A 14,717-nucleotide genomic window follows, 5' to 3' on the forward strand; every position below is an offset into this window, starting at 1 on the left:
GCGCAGTGGTGTTCTGTGGCTCTGATGAATGGTGATAAGTAAGAGAAAGGACTATATAAGAGAGATGCTAACTAAATAAATAAAAACATTTGAAGGAGAAAAAAAAACTGCAAATCATGGTTTTTATATTTATCGATCTTTATCATTCAGAAGCAGGCATGTTAGACCACCTTACACAGGCACACAAACGGAACATAATCTCAAACTAAGGCCCAGTTTACGGATGAAAAAATAAGCGTACACCCACTAAACCATCTGCAGTGCTCTGCCTGAACAGAGATTTCAGGCTCCACTGACGTCAATGAAAAGTCCATCCATCAGTCACAGCTGCCTGAAGCCTGTTCTCAGAGCAGAGGGATGCAGAACCGCTGCTCACAACAGCAGAGGGTGACATGAGTTTCGGGCAGGAGCACAGGGCATGGGCATTTTCATACTAACATGTATCCCCTGTTACATGGAAGAATTATTAAGAAATGTATTCAGAACTGTAATACAGCTGTTGTGTCCACACAGCTTATTGCTGGTGGTATTCACAAAACGATGCCCAATGTTTTGGTGACTGCGTGGAGCAGGCACTGATTTTAAACACGCTCATGAGGAAGTTTCTGAGAATGGAAAGTGGAGGGTGCCAAGGCCGCCCCTCACACAGCGTCCAGCCACGTGAGGAACCGGCACCGGGTTCCCAAAACCTCTTTTTTTGGAGAAAGCCATTCCCCTGCACTCTGCTCTGGTGAGGCTGCGCCTTGAGTACTATGTTCCGCTTTGGGCCCCTCAGTACAAGGAGGACATCGAGGCCCTGGAACGTGTCCAGAGAAGGGCTACGAAGCTGGTGAAGGGCCTGGAGCACAAGTTCTGTGAGGAGCAGCTGAGGGAACTGGGTTGTTTAGTCTGGAGAAGAGGAGGCTCGGGAGACCTTATTGCTCTCTGCAACTGCCTGAAAGGAAGGTGTGGGGAGCTGGGGGTCAGCCTCTTCTCGCAGATAACTAGTGACAGGACTAGAGGGAATGGCCTCAAGTTGCTCCAGGGGAGGTTCAGGTTGGAAATGAGGAGACATTTCTTCTCAGAAAGAGCAGTCAGGCATTGGAATGGGTTGCCCAGTGACGTGGTGGAGTCACCATCCCTGGGGGTGCTCAAGGAAAGGTTGGACCTGGTGCTTAGGGACGTGGTTTAGTGAGTGGCATTGGTAGTAAGGCGATGGTTGGACCAGACGACCTTAGCGGTCTCTCGCTTTAACTATTTGTTTCCGATCAGGTCTCCCCAGCTCCACAGCCTTCTTTTTTTTTTCAGCTGCCCGCCACCCCGCCCCGCCCCTCCCGCTCTCGCGATGCCGGGCGCCATGCCGGAGCCGGGCGGGCGCAGGCCGGGCCCCGCCCCTCGTCTCGCGGCCTCAGCGCCGCGCACTGAGCGTGCGGCGCCGCCCGCAGCCCGGAAGCGCTTCGCGGCCGCGCTCCAGGCCCCCCCCTTCCCCCTTCCCTTCCCTTCCCTCCCTCCCCCCCCTCCCCGCTCGGAGACCCGGAGCGCGCCCCCCCCTCCCCCCCCAGCCGCCTACAACGGCCGGCGCGTGCCGCCCCCCCCCCCCCACTTCCAACGGCCGCCGTGGCGGAGGCCCGGCGGGGCGCCCAGGGGCCGGGCATGCGGCCGGCGGCGGCGGAGCCGAGCCCCCAGCGCAGCACGGTGAGGGGCGGCGGGGCCGGGGGGCGCACCGGGAGTAAGGGGGGGTCGTCCCCGGCCTTGGGGAGGGGGGGAACGCGGCCTGTGAGGGAAGGGGGAGGGCAAAACTCGGGGCTTGGAGACCTCCCCGGGGGTCCTGGGGGGGCCGGTCCGCCATGGGAAGGGAAGGGAAGGGGGAGCAGCCGCCGTGGTGCTGCTGGGGGTGGGAGGGCCTCAAAGGTATCAAGGCCGTAGGTGTGCTCTGCCCGGGCTCCTGTCCTGAGGGCAGGCCCTGCCGGTTGTGGGGGCTGCTGGGGGGAAAACAGCCCGGTTTGTGTGGGGTTGCTTTATCGTTATATCTGGGTATGCTAGGCAGATGCTACCCTGTGCCTTGGTGTTATACCCCTGCTAGGTGTTTGGCCCTGCGGTTAGTGCGTTTCACCCCCGTTCAGACGTGACTTGTGATCTGGCATTGGTAGTTCTTTCCCCTGCTTCAGCAAGGAGAAAACAAGGCGAGGAAAGGCAGTTTCTCAAATGGTCTGGGAGCAACTGTGCTTTGGAGCTTGAGGGAGAGTCCCTCTCAACCAAAAAATAGTATGGCCCAGGTGTGCTGCGCTGCAAGGTGATGCAAACTGTAAAGCAAGGCGCTCTGCTCAGATAGATATGCATGAACATAGGCGTCTTTGAAGGCTTAATTAATTTCAAGATGCCATTAGTAATGATTAATATTTATTGTATTGATTCTGACTTTGAAAATTAGCTAGAAAGTTGGCTATTTCTAATGTTTTTTCCATTGCTTTTATAGTTACTGAACATTACAGTTTGTCAACATGATGTTCTACAGCAGTTATCCTCTTCCCTTCTTTGTCCATTCCAAATAAATACTGCGAGTGGATAGGCTGACCATTCCTGGTGGTGCACTGAGAGGTGTCTGGTATCTTGAGTGCTGCTGTTCACTGTTACTGAAATTGCGAACTGATTGTTTGTAGGCTCGTGTTCTGTAAGAGGTCCGCTTAGAATCACAGAATGGTTGGTCAGTTCTGTTTTCAGAAGGCAAAGCATAAAAGAACTCTTAAAATTGCAGGTAAAGCCTGTGTGGGCCAAGGTCCATAACTGTTCTGGTAGCTTTAGTTTGGTCTTCAGACTTGTGGGAAGAGCATTGCTTTCCCCTGCCCCTTGTCAAGTATATTTTCTGTTAACAATTCTTTTTATATGAAATATGTTAAATTCATTTCCTCTTAGCAATGAGAGAGGAACAGGATTCTTAAAAATAAAGTATTTCACAACATTTGTTAAAGTCAGCCTAAAGTCCTGGCCTGCGAATGGTGTCAGTTGAGAGTAGCAGTCATAAGAATTATCTAACAACTTGTATCAGTGTGTACATTCAGACTATCTCAGTTCGCTCATAAGACAGTTAATGTATCAAGTTTTACACACGTTAGTAAAGGGTAATAAAATCAGAGAAGTCTACCTTTAGTCTTAGGCCTTTTGGTTTAGGTACAGTGAGATGGATAAGGGTGATGGATGCACACTCTACTTTATGATATATTTTCTTCTGGTTCGTGTTGTAACTTTTGCTATAGGTGACTGCAGATACATGTAAAGAGGATATGGTGATATCTGTGTCCATTCTTTCTTGTTTTGTGTATCTCATGGAGGCTCCTTTTTCTTTCTGTTAGTCATCATCTTGAAGTAGATAAAATGAATAGGTGTTGTGAAAATGGGTTGCCTTTTCCACCAGATTTTGACGATATGCCTGTACTGATACCTGTCCGCTGAGTTGCAGAGGAATAGCAGTTTCTAATGGTAAATGATTCCTTTGAATTGTTCCAAGTGAATACATTAACGCGATTCTCAATGTTATCGGGTAATAGCTTGTCTCTGTCCCCTCTCAGAAATCGGGTAGCACTTAAAGGAAAGAATGTTTGTACAGTTGTACTAGTCTGTAGATGCTTTCTCCTCATTTTGATCCTGTGATGATTTGTTTTGTATGTAGTTTTAAGTAGCATAAGTAGCCCCAAAGGATGGTCTGCAAAAGTATGAAGTATTCTTGGTTGGGGTCAGAGTTGCATATTTCTATTATGCCTGCTTAGTCATCCAAGTTGACTACAGCACATGTTTTGCCCTCGGTGTGTCTCTTTCCACAACTGTGAGCTGAAGCAGGTGTACGTAAGTATCGGTGCACGCATAAATGTAAGTAAAGGTATCTACAGTGACAGACTTACTTTTGTTACTTGGCACGTGTAAAGACAGGCGACAGATGGAGAGTGAAACTAAGAGTTTGTATAAAGCCTCAGACTTCTTCATAAGCATCTTTTGGACTACTTTTGAATTCAAGTGTTTCGAGTTACAAGGTAGAAATATCTGTGACTTGTGTTCTTGCAATGTGTTTTCCTGTCCTTATTATTGTTTTTACACAAATTGGGGGGGTAGGAGGGACGACACCCCCTAAACTTGAAACTGGTAGTGCTGCCTAGCGCTGTAAACTGATATTAGGGGATTACTTTCAAATCTCTGCCAAACTTTTCTGCTGATACCTGTCTTTTTTTTTTTTTTACAAGTTGGAGTTTCATTCAGTTATCTATAATAATGTAGACTTTCTGTAGACTTATTTCTGTAGAGGCATAATAGAATAAAATATTGTCTGAAGGGTGACATTAGCTGTCTTGTGAAAGACCAAGACTCATATTGTTGAGTTTGAGTGTGTGGTGATGTCATGGTGGCAGTTTGCACATGTAAGCATTCTTCCACATGGGAAGATAAGAGTTCAGAAATGCTTGTTTAGTTTCTTCTATGCAAATGTCAAAGGTGTTGGTTCAAAACATTTCCAGAATAGGTTCTTGTATCCTCGCAAACCTTAAAGTATCACTCGGTTATCCTTGTGAAAGGCTTTCAAACTGGATGTGTTAATAATATGTCACAAATTTGTCTCCAGCTTAAGACAAAAGATGTTAGACCTGATATTGTTCTTGTAGAAGGTTCTGTAGTACCGAGTATCTTTTATGGCCTCCTACTCTGTATGAGGTGGAGGGTTTGGTGTCAACTTCTGTGCCGTGTCAGTCAGTGCTTCGAAGATGGCACTGTAGGACTAGTATCCAGGAGACTCATCTGCACAGCCACTAGAAAAGGAATCACTGAAGCCTTTTTATTGGCATGAGAAGCTGAAAACATCTGTCAAAATTCAGCATGCAATAAGATGGTGAGACAAATTACAGTGTTGCTAATAAAGCATACAGATCAAGATAGAAAGAAACATTTTTTTTTCTTGTTCTTTTTCTCCTTTTAAAGATTAATTATACAGGATAGATCACACGCAGTTGCTCAGTTTCATGTCAGAGCGGATCTAACACTTCAGTGTCCGTGCATCCCCTTGATTACTACTTCAAATGTCTGTTCTCCTCCAAGTGCTGCTTCATTACAGCCAGCATAGCAATATAGTACAAAAGTGAAGAATTTCATCTCCGTTAAGGCTATATACAGCTCTGTGTTCTTAAGAAGCCATAGTTCTTGGATTCCAGGTAGGCTTTTTTTTTTCTCAGGGCCTGAATTTAAAGTAGTGGTGTTCTAAAAGCATCTTCAATGCGTTACTGGGTTCTGCCATGACCTAACTCTATCATAAGGAAAGTTACTTCTCCTTTTTCTCTTTTTAGAGGTTGTATAAAGCAGGATGACTTTGTAAGTGAACAGTGAAGCTACAGACTAGAGTTAAAGGTCATTGTGCTATAGCAGTGTTCAGTAGCCTATCACAGCTTAAGTATAGATGTTTTGCTACTTACGTGTGGGCTTGCTGATGGATAGTTAAGAGTGTTTTCTTAAAACGCACTTTTCAGCAGGTTGCGTGCAGTCAGTCACGTTCTGCACTTGATGTGCTTAATAAAATGCTCGCATTCCAATGAAATTGTATGTCCACTAAAGTGTATATTAATTTGAAAAGTGGATCAGTTTCTGTGAAATCATGGTAGAGTTAGGGATGCTTTTAGGAAAAAAAAAATAAAAAATCCTATCAGCATTTGTCTCAGATGTCATGGCAGAAAAAAGTATGGATACTTTTCTAAAATGTTTTCAGTGTTGACTGTTCAAGTTTGATCATGAGATCTGCAGCATTGCTAGTATTTTAATCTGATTGTAGCTTTAAGCTTTCCTTTTTCCCTTCCTTGGTTGTATTCAAAGTTTTTTGGCCCAAAGTCTCATCTGTTTGAGAAATCTTTACTGGTTTACAATATTATAGGCTATTGAAAATAGCTGGTGAAAGGCTTCTTTTATTCTTTGTATGTGATTGCATTCGTCACGCAGTATATAAATCCTCAAGTATAATTCTTTCTGTTTTGTGGGGAGCTTGTACACTGTGGCTTAACTCAAGCCCTGGACACTTACTGCTAACACTTGGAAGAGTCAGGGATTTGTGTTCTGCCTTGGGTTTTGGTATTGGGCATGCCATCAGCAATAGTTCAGAAAGGTGTAAGGGGTTCTCTATTTACCCAGACTTTATGCAAGTTCTGAAAGGAACTTAAAATTTGCCTTTCTCGTTGATGTCCTTGAAGATCAGCTTGCAGAAGCAGTGGGCTGTGTGCTAGGTCACTTGTGGAGCATTGCTGTTGAAATGTGCCTGCTTCGCTTTTCCGAAACCGTTAAGATTGTGTTGATGGAGTAGTGACTCTCACTGTAACGCTGCTAACATCAGGTCAAAAGTGACGTATCCAGATAAGACGAAGTGTTTGTTTGGTACAATTTTACTCTGTTCCTTCATACTTGTTCAAAACAGTATATTAATAGGATAAATTTATACTAACGAGCATTTCTCTGTCAAATGTTATCCTTCCCCCTGCTGACTTGAAGGTGGTAAAAAAAAAAAAAAAAACAACTTCATTTTCTGGGTAATTCTACAAGAGTGCCACTTGTACAAAATCAAGTTGTTGCTTCTAAGTGGTCTGATAGTGTACAGATGTGACTTTACTAACCCTGAAATTGCTGAGTAAGTATTGTAACTGAACTCAGAACGCTTGTATGAGACTTAGATTTTTAAAAAGAGACCTTTTGATGCTTTTGTAGGTCAGCATGAGTTTTGCAACTCACTACTAAGTTTCAAATGGACAGTGTAGGGCAACAGTTACTGTAGTCTGGAGCTCTGCTTTGTTTCTTGCTGCTAGAGCAGGATTGTGAAAAATGTGGTTGTAGAAGTTTGCTTACTATTCCTTCTGTATGAGCAGCAGTGTTTTGTGCAGGTATTTCAAAACAGGTCTTGCTGTCAGTCTACAAATGGGTCGTGTGTTGTGAGCTTCTGAGTAATTCATTGGAGTGATGTATGTGGTTTTGTACTTTCTCTTGCTTCTGTGTTGAAGACATTAGTCTTCGGTGTGTACCTGTGCCACTAGCAGGTAGCAGTGGTGAGTTCTCTCTGTTCATGTCCAGCTTCCTTTTGTGTTTATTTGAGCTTTTTTTTTGTAACAAACCTGTTCTTCTTTTTTTTTTTTGTTGGAATATCCAGTTTAAAGGAATAGGGTGTAATTGTTTCTGCCATATCTATTGCAGTGCAATGAAGTTTAAAATGTCAGAATACAGACCCTCTTAACTGCAGTCTACCTCTTTGCTTTTGAAGCCCTTGCTAGATACAGTAAATGCTGCTGCTTCTTTAGAGGAAGTTCCAAGTCAACTAAGTGTTCTACTGCCAGTCCTTTTTCAGGCTTGGGAGTTGAGGTAAACAAGGCTGAAGGGAGCATTAGGCCTAAGAGGCCTAAGTCAGATCAGGTTCTTTACCTGTCTTTAGAAAAGACCATCTACTGTGTTTTAGAGAGAGGAAAAAAAAAATAAAGGGTCAGCAAAGTTAAGGGTTGAAACAGAGTTCCTTCATCTAGGAGGAAGGGGTCTGTGAGAGGGAGATGAATGAGCAGCTTCTGTAAAGAACAACTTGATCAAGTTTTCCAAATACAGGAAAGAAACCTGCTCTTCTAGCAACTCTGTAGAGCAAGCCTGGGTGTCTAGTTTTAAGTGGATGGCATCTCCCTGTACTAACATGGACATCGAGGGATCTTCACTGATCTTTGCTGTTGTTAGGCAGCAAGGCAGCAGAACCAACAACACAGACACTGCTAGTACTGTGACAAGCAGTACTTCTATTTCTGGAGGAACACACAGTCACTTGAAAGCTGCTTTTCCCTAACTGAGACTGCTTTCTGTAAAAGTTGTAACAAAAATGCATGACAGGTCTCCGAAGAGCATATGTTACCCAAGATGTGATCGGGGCAGGGAGGCAGCAGCTTGCATTGTTCCGTTTGTATCTACACAGCTCCTGGGCTTTTCGTTTGCAGAAGCCGTCGTGCAGTTTGTTCTCATGTATGTCTGCCTGCAGGTCAAAGGAAAGCTTTATTGGGTAGGTGTCTGGTGGAGGATTCTCCTCTTGGAAACAATGGAAAAAATGGCAGAAGAGCTTCTGCTTCTCGTATTTTAAGGAATCCATACATTCTCAAAGAGAACATTCTGCATACTTTTTAAGGTAGAGGGAGAAAACTTTCTTTTTATTGCCGGTCTTGGATGCATTGAAACAATCCCTGTGGAAATTACTCTGTATGGACTTAATAATTGCAAGAACTGGATGGGGGGGAGAGGTAGTGTTAAGGAACTGGCAGAAAAGGATCAAAAGAAGTTGCAGCTATTCTTGCATGAATTCAATTTAAAATGAAATAAACAAAAAAAACCACCAAAGTTCTCTTCTTTTTTCCCCTCTATTGATTCCTGTTAAAATCTACGTGATACTTTTAGTCCTCTTTCTATAAATAAGTCTGAAGAAGTGTCCTAATATCTCATGGTTTTTGAAAGGTCTGAAAGGTAAAGCTTTTGTAAGAATATACAGAGTGCTAGAAGAAGGGCAAGGGGAAGAAAAAGGCCTAAGCTTTTATGATGGCCTTTGATTAAGGAGGGAAAAAAGTTATGAAATTAACATTCTAGTTTCTCTTTTTCTTGTTTTTTTTTTTTTTTTCGTTATGTAATAGAATACAGTTTTGAGAGAGTACAGACGTGTCTTACAGTAAAAGCTGTGCTCTCATGACTGTCAGAAATTTCTTTGGGGCTACTCTGAATGAATTTGCTTGAGCAGGAACATTGGTATATTTTTTGGTGATCATTCTATTCTCTTGTTCATTCAGAGAATGAATGTTTTATGTTAAGATTTGTTAGTAGTAGTTTATAGTAAACCCTACTGGTATTTCGAGTTAGTTTCTAAATGCTACTTTCTGAATAGAGCATGTTTATCTACTTTATTTGCCACCGTTTGTTGTATTGCTGTCAGTAAGAATACTTATGATGACTGCCACATGCTTACATAAGCTGCACTCATTTTTAACTGAAACTATTTATGGCACAGGCTATTTAGTCTGTTCAGAAAATGAAAACTCTGCATGCTTAGGGGGAATCCACTTAGACTTGCTAAGACCTTTTTTTGTCTGTTTTCCTGTTTTTGTTGTTTTTTACTGATTTTTTTTTTCCTTTTTTCTTTTTCCCAGCAAGCATGGGGTAGGCTTAAATGTTGAGGGCAAGTTATTTCTGAGTATAGTAGAATATGTGAATTACATAAACATAATTACATAAACATGTTATATAATCGTAAATAATCTTAATTTTTATTAAACTATAAGAAATCACAAGCAATCAGAGAAACATGATGGTTTTGCTTATTTGTTCACAAGTAGCAGTGGGTCCTGTGTTGTGTAGCATGAAGATCCTAGCTGCTGGTTACCCCACGGTGAGTACAGCATGACACAATGGCACTAGAAGGCTGCCCTGTAGGCAGGCACTCCACAGAACATTTTTTGGAGTGGTGGTGATGGTTTCAGAAGCGTCTTCCTGAAAAGCAGTGAAATAGTTCTATGGCAATTGTATTAGTATTTAGCTGGGGTTCCATTAACCGTTATTTAAATTGCTAGCTATGAAAAAAGTAATGCTTAAGCATTAAACGAGTTTACCAAGGTACAAACCTCAAAATTGAATTATAAGTTGTTATTAAAGATATATTTGAGTACATTAAGTTTGTTAGTTTTATTAAATAAGTTACAAACCCAAGATGATTAAAAGACTGAGGAATTACTCATATAACTTTAAAATTTTCTGTTGATTAACTTTTCAGGAAGGATCTGTGAGGCTTGCAAACTTGGGTTTAGGTGTTTGACTTAATTCTTTCATGACACCAGATTAAAGTCATATCACTGCTATGTATCTCATTGAAATACTAACATATTTTTTTTCCAGCATCGTACAGGCATGCATTGCTTGCCCCCTGTTTAAGTTTTCTCTGTTCAGTGATTCTTGCTTGCTGAAATTGCTTCATAGCTCATCTGGATGGATAAGATAGCTTTGTTTTTTTTTTCTGTGGTCCTGGCTAAGAACTTTTCCTGATTCTTGCAAACAAACAAACAAACAAAAAAAGATGACTCAGGAGGGATTTCAGGGATGCTGAAACAGCCACCCCCCTCTCCAAGGCTTGGGTTCCTGGCTTGCTTTAATGTAGGTCATTTGGATGTTACAGGGTACTGTACTGAACTGATTGCCATATCACTTAACCTTGTAAACAAGATTTCTAGTTTCCCATTTTCTCCAGTGGTCATACTGAGCATTTGAGACTTCCAGATACATTGGTCTCTTGAAAGCAGGCTGCAGCTATGAGCTGGCTCTACTAACCCAGACAGGCAGAAAGCTGCTAAAAGTGCGCACAGGTGTATGGCTTAGACTAATAACAAAACAGTCTAATTTGTAGCAATTTTTTGTCTTTACCTAAGGGAAGAGTCTGCTCCAGAGATACTCCTGGTGAGATCTCGTGATCATTTTGGTCTGACGCTGCTCTCCCTCCTGGCTGCCTGCTTCTGGCCCAGTGTCTTTCATTTATCCTGGCACAAGGCTTCACGTGGTTTTGAGGTGAATCAGAGAAGTGATCAGGGTTGAGCTAGTACTTGGCGGTTGTAAATAAGAGTTCAGCTTTAATAATCCATTCGCTATTTGGTCCCTAAACATTTGTTCTAGTGCCCTTGGGAGGAGCAAGCAGACTAGGAAAAGGAGAAGCAAATTGCTGTGTTTCTGCTGGATTAAAGTGATTATGAAACAGACCAGACTGCCTATGTGATAGTTTGCTCTTATGGAAACATCCAATACAGCTGATGGTTTGCACTGTATCATTTTACGTTGATAAATATTTCCTAGGACAAAGGTTTTTTTGTTCCTCCAAAACTTAATTCCTCAAGTTAGAGGTTGTTTTGTAGCTAATGCTCACTTGTTTCAATTTTAAATGTTTTCAGAGTTCAACAACAGGAAAAGCCCCTCTCCTTTTTGGGGATTGTTCTGTTGTGGTTTTTGTTGTTTGTTTCAGTGTTCTCAGCTGTGACTGACATCCTATGCTGCAGAGAAAGTTACAGCATTTGGATGTTCAGTATTCCTTTTCCCTTATAGCTGCCTATTTCTCTCTCTCTTCATGGAAGGGAAGTAGACTGCAGCCCTCAAATAAGCAGAGGCAATCTTAAGTTCCCTGTTCAAGAAAGTTTGTAAGAAGCTTGTTAATTGAGTGTAGTTAGGTTAATTTTTTTTTTCCCTGCTGTTAATTATTTTGCACTTCTGGCATTTGAGCAATTCTTTTCTTCTCCTTTCTTTCTGGAAATAGCATTCATAGTTGGAAGTTCTAATATTACAGATATTGCTAATAAGTTAAGTTTTTAAGACTCCCAAATTTGTCCAGGTTATATCTGTTCTGTTATATAATGTTCTCTATAGAGACATATTTGTTAACACCACTAATTGATAAAATAACTGAAAATATAAAGTAATAAAATTGAATTTTCCAATCTAAGAGCAGTTATATGAACAATTCTATAGATTGGGATGCATCATTTAGAATTCTTGTAGTGAGATTTCCTTAAATTCTTTGGCTCTCATTTGAAAGTAAAAGGTAATCATGTGAATTTAATAAGCTGTTTGTTGTAATACGTGATTACAAATTCTCACCCTGCGTATAGTTTAAACATGCATGTTACAATTCTTTCATGATGGTGTTCAGTTATGGGCAGCTGTGATGTATGTACTAAATACTTTGCCGTATAGTCGATACTACAGTGTTTGAACTTGCAGCCTGTTTTACTTCATGTGCAGTCTGTTTTCTGGAACCTGTTCAGTTAATCTGAGCATGTATAACTACATAAAGAATGTCTTTACTTGTCTGCATACTTGGAAATTTGTTGATTAAGGCAGTGACTCATTAGGGTATTTTATCTGTGTCTCCAGTTAACTTACTTTTCAAGTATGTAGAAAGTTGCTCTTCTGATCAAAGTGAATGGCTGGGTGTGGAAACATGACAAATTATCAGGCAAAGTAGTTGGTATCGGAGCATGTATGTACCAAGAGCTCAGTATGCCTTTTTTTTCATAGGAGAACACTTATAAGTGTTCAAATTTCTGTGATTTTTGTTTTTAATTAGCTTGAAAATCAGACAAAATCAGTAGTGAGAAGATAGATGAATTAACGGTAACCCCGTAGGTTAAGCCGTTCACACAGCAGTGGAGAATTAGTGGGCTCTGAGAGTCCAAGGTCTGGTGACCAAAGTCTGAAGAAGTCACTGGGGCTGTTTGGCTAAGCAGAGGGTGTGACTACTCACACTGTGACTGCGGATTCAAAGCATCAGATTACAGTGTTATTTTAATGTATTTGGGCTTCTGAAATCTACACATCTGTAAGTGATAGGACAAGGGGTAATGGCTAAACTAAATTTAAGATGAGATGTCAGGAGGAAATTCTTCACTGTGAGGGCAGTGAGGCACTGACACAGGTTGCCCAGAGAAGCTGTGGATGCCCCATCCCTGGAGGTGTTCGAGGCCAGGTTAGACGAGGCCCTTGGCAACCTGGTTTAGTGGATGGCATCCCTGCCCATGACAGGGGGGTTGGAACCAGGTAGTCTTTCAACCCAAACCATTCTGTGATTCATGCTGCTTTGTGCCCTTCATGTGTGTAGGGCAGATGTTGTCTGTTGGTCATTGGCTGCAGGGGAATACTCAGGTGGCAGTGTGTTTGACTGATGGGGGGTGATTTATTTAGTGCAATTTATTTTAAACCTTAGATTTTTCTGCTGTGTAACGTCTTGTATACAGGACTACATTTGATTTGTGGGAAGGTATGACCTTTGTTTTTTTCCCCTTTGTGTTCTCAGCAGATGATGTTCTTCTAAGACTCCTGGGAGTTAGACAAGAGACCTGTGTTTCAGATTCAAATTCGTTGTGTTTAAGTGGAGAGCTGGATGTGTTCCATGTTGTTTTGCTCTACAAACCATATGCATACTGCCAAAGCTGAACAGTAAAGAAATTGGAGATTCGTTAAAGAACTAGCTGAACACTGTTATGCTTCTTTGCTGCAGCATCTAAGCAAAAAAAAAATGTGGTACTCTTACTAGGTGAAAGACTCTTGTAGCTTGCATCTGCAGCCACTCAGATTATTGGGTATCTGTTGCACTCTTTCATTTTTGTGAAGGTGAATAGCATTGAGTACAGCACAAATACCAGGGTAATTTTATAGTAGTGTAAAGAACATTTCAGGCAGTTCTTTTGCTACTGTATTACCAAGTTATCCACAGGACCCTACATAAGGCAATGGAGAAGTCTGCTAAAAAGGGCTGTGCTTGTGGAGGGTGCACCTACCTTGAGCTGCTGGACAGCATCTTGTTTTAGGCATGTGAAATAATCCAAATGTCTTGAAGAGTAGAGTGAGTTAGTAACTATTTTAAGTTTGGGCTGTCTTTGAGCCTTTTTTTTTTTCCCTCTAAAGCAGGATTATGTGGGTAGCTTCCTAAAAGGGAAATGAAATCAGAGCAGTTTATCCTGCCAGCCTTAATGGAGTACAGTAGGGCAGATCAGTGTGGAAATGATCTGGCTTTAGAGAGATACTGATTGCTTCAAGTGTTTAACATGTATGTTTAACTTGCATTTGGAAGGGTATTCTTGATACAGCATAAAAATAATGTTTTAAAAGCTGAAATAGTGAATCTGGACTGTTTTGGATGAAATGCCTTAAAGTCATACTTATTATTCTTGGAAGTTTCAGAAAATGTGCCTTGTTCATTTGCAGTGTGGTCAGATTTATACCATTTTTTTCCTATAACTGGATCTGATGGAAGTGAAACTTGCTTGTAACTTTTTAGCATCAGACAGCCATGCAAAGTCAACTGTGGAAAGATTAGCTACTAGCAAAGGGTCTCTTTACCTTTATTTTTTTTCTCCTGTAACCCAGTTTTATGGAGCCACAGAGTTGTTTTAACATGTTCCTCTAAAACTTGTGATTGCAGGCAAGGAGGACTATAGCTCCATCTTCAGAAAATTGGTCTTTTTATACTCCACTCTACATTGAAAAGTCATGCACCATGAATTGTGTTAATCTCGTCATCTGGCTCTGAAACTTTCTGGCCTGATACCAGACCAACAAAAATAAACAAATGTGACTTGACTACTGTAACTTTCCTTTGCATACATAGGGAGTAATCAAGGTGTCAGGACTGTAAGTACAGTTTTCCTTAACCTACTGAAGTCATGACTTAAAGGTCTTTAAAGACAGGTAAAGCATGGTCTTTAGCATCAATTCATGCTGGTATATAGCAAAGTGATTGAAATTCATAAAGTGTCTAATTTAGAGATTATTAAAATGTCAGAAAAATCAGTTTTCGATCCTGTCATCTGTCCAGGGCTCATGGAAAAGCATGAAAGTTACTTGCAGTGTGAAGTGGAAGTCAATATTATTGTGGAAAAGCTCAGTGCTGGTAGCTGTGCTTTTACTGCTGCTATCTGTGGTCTCTCAGCGTGCTCACTTTGGTATTAAAATATCTGATGTAGTGCCAGATTCTCTGTAAGGAAGAGGAGACACTGAAGCGTATATCAAGTAAAGCTGCTGGTTACTGCTCAAGTCCTCTGAAGTTGTACAAGAATTTTGGCAGGAATGCATCAGTGCATCTTAGGATGAACAATTGTATTCGTATTCTGGTCTTTCCATTATCTATTTTGGCTGTCCTATTTCTGGCCTAAGATTATGGAACAAGTGGGTCTGAAATATCTAGACTT

The 14,717-nt window shown here is 41.5% G+C and overlaps 1 protein-coding gene across 1 annotated transcript in view; it reads left to right on the forward strand.

Annotated features, from left to right (window-relative positions):
• Positions 1-1,597: 1,597 nt before the first annotated feature.
• TAB3 (TGF-beta activated kinase 1 (MAP3K7) binding protein 3) overlaps positions 1,598-14,717 on the forward strand; it is a 46,193-nt gene continuing 33,073 nt past the window's right edge. Inside the window, exon 1 of the mRNA XM_050708277.1 lies at positions 1,598-1,674. The gene's annotated coding sequence lies outside the window, so the exon portion shown is untranslated. The remainder of the gene's footprint in view (positions 1,675-14,717) is intronic.

This window comes from Cygnus atratus, chromosome 1, assembly GCF_013377495.2.
Source record: "Cygnus atratus isolate AKBS03 ecotype Queensland, Australia chromosome 1, CAtr_DNAZoo_HiC_assembly, whole genome shotgun sequence".
Lineage (NCBI taxonomy): Eukaryota > Metazoa > Chordata > Aves > Anseriformes > Anatidae > Cygnus > Cygnus atratus.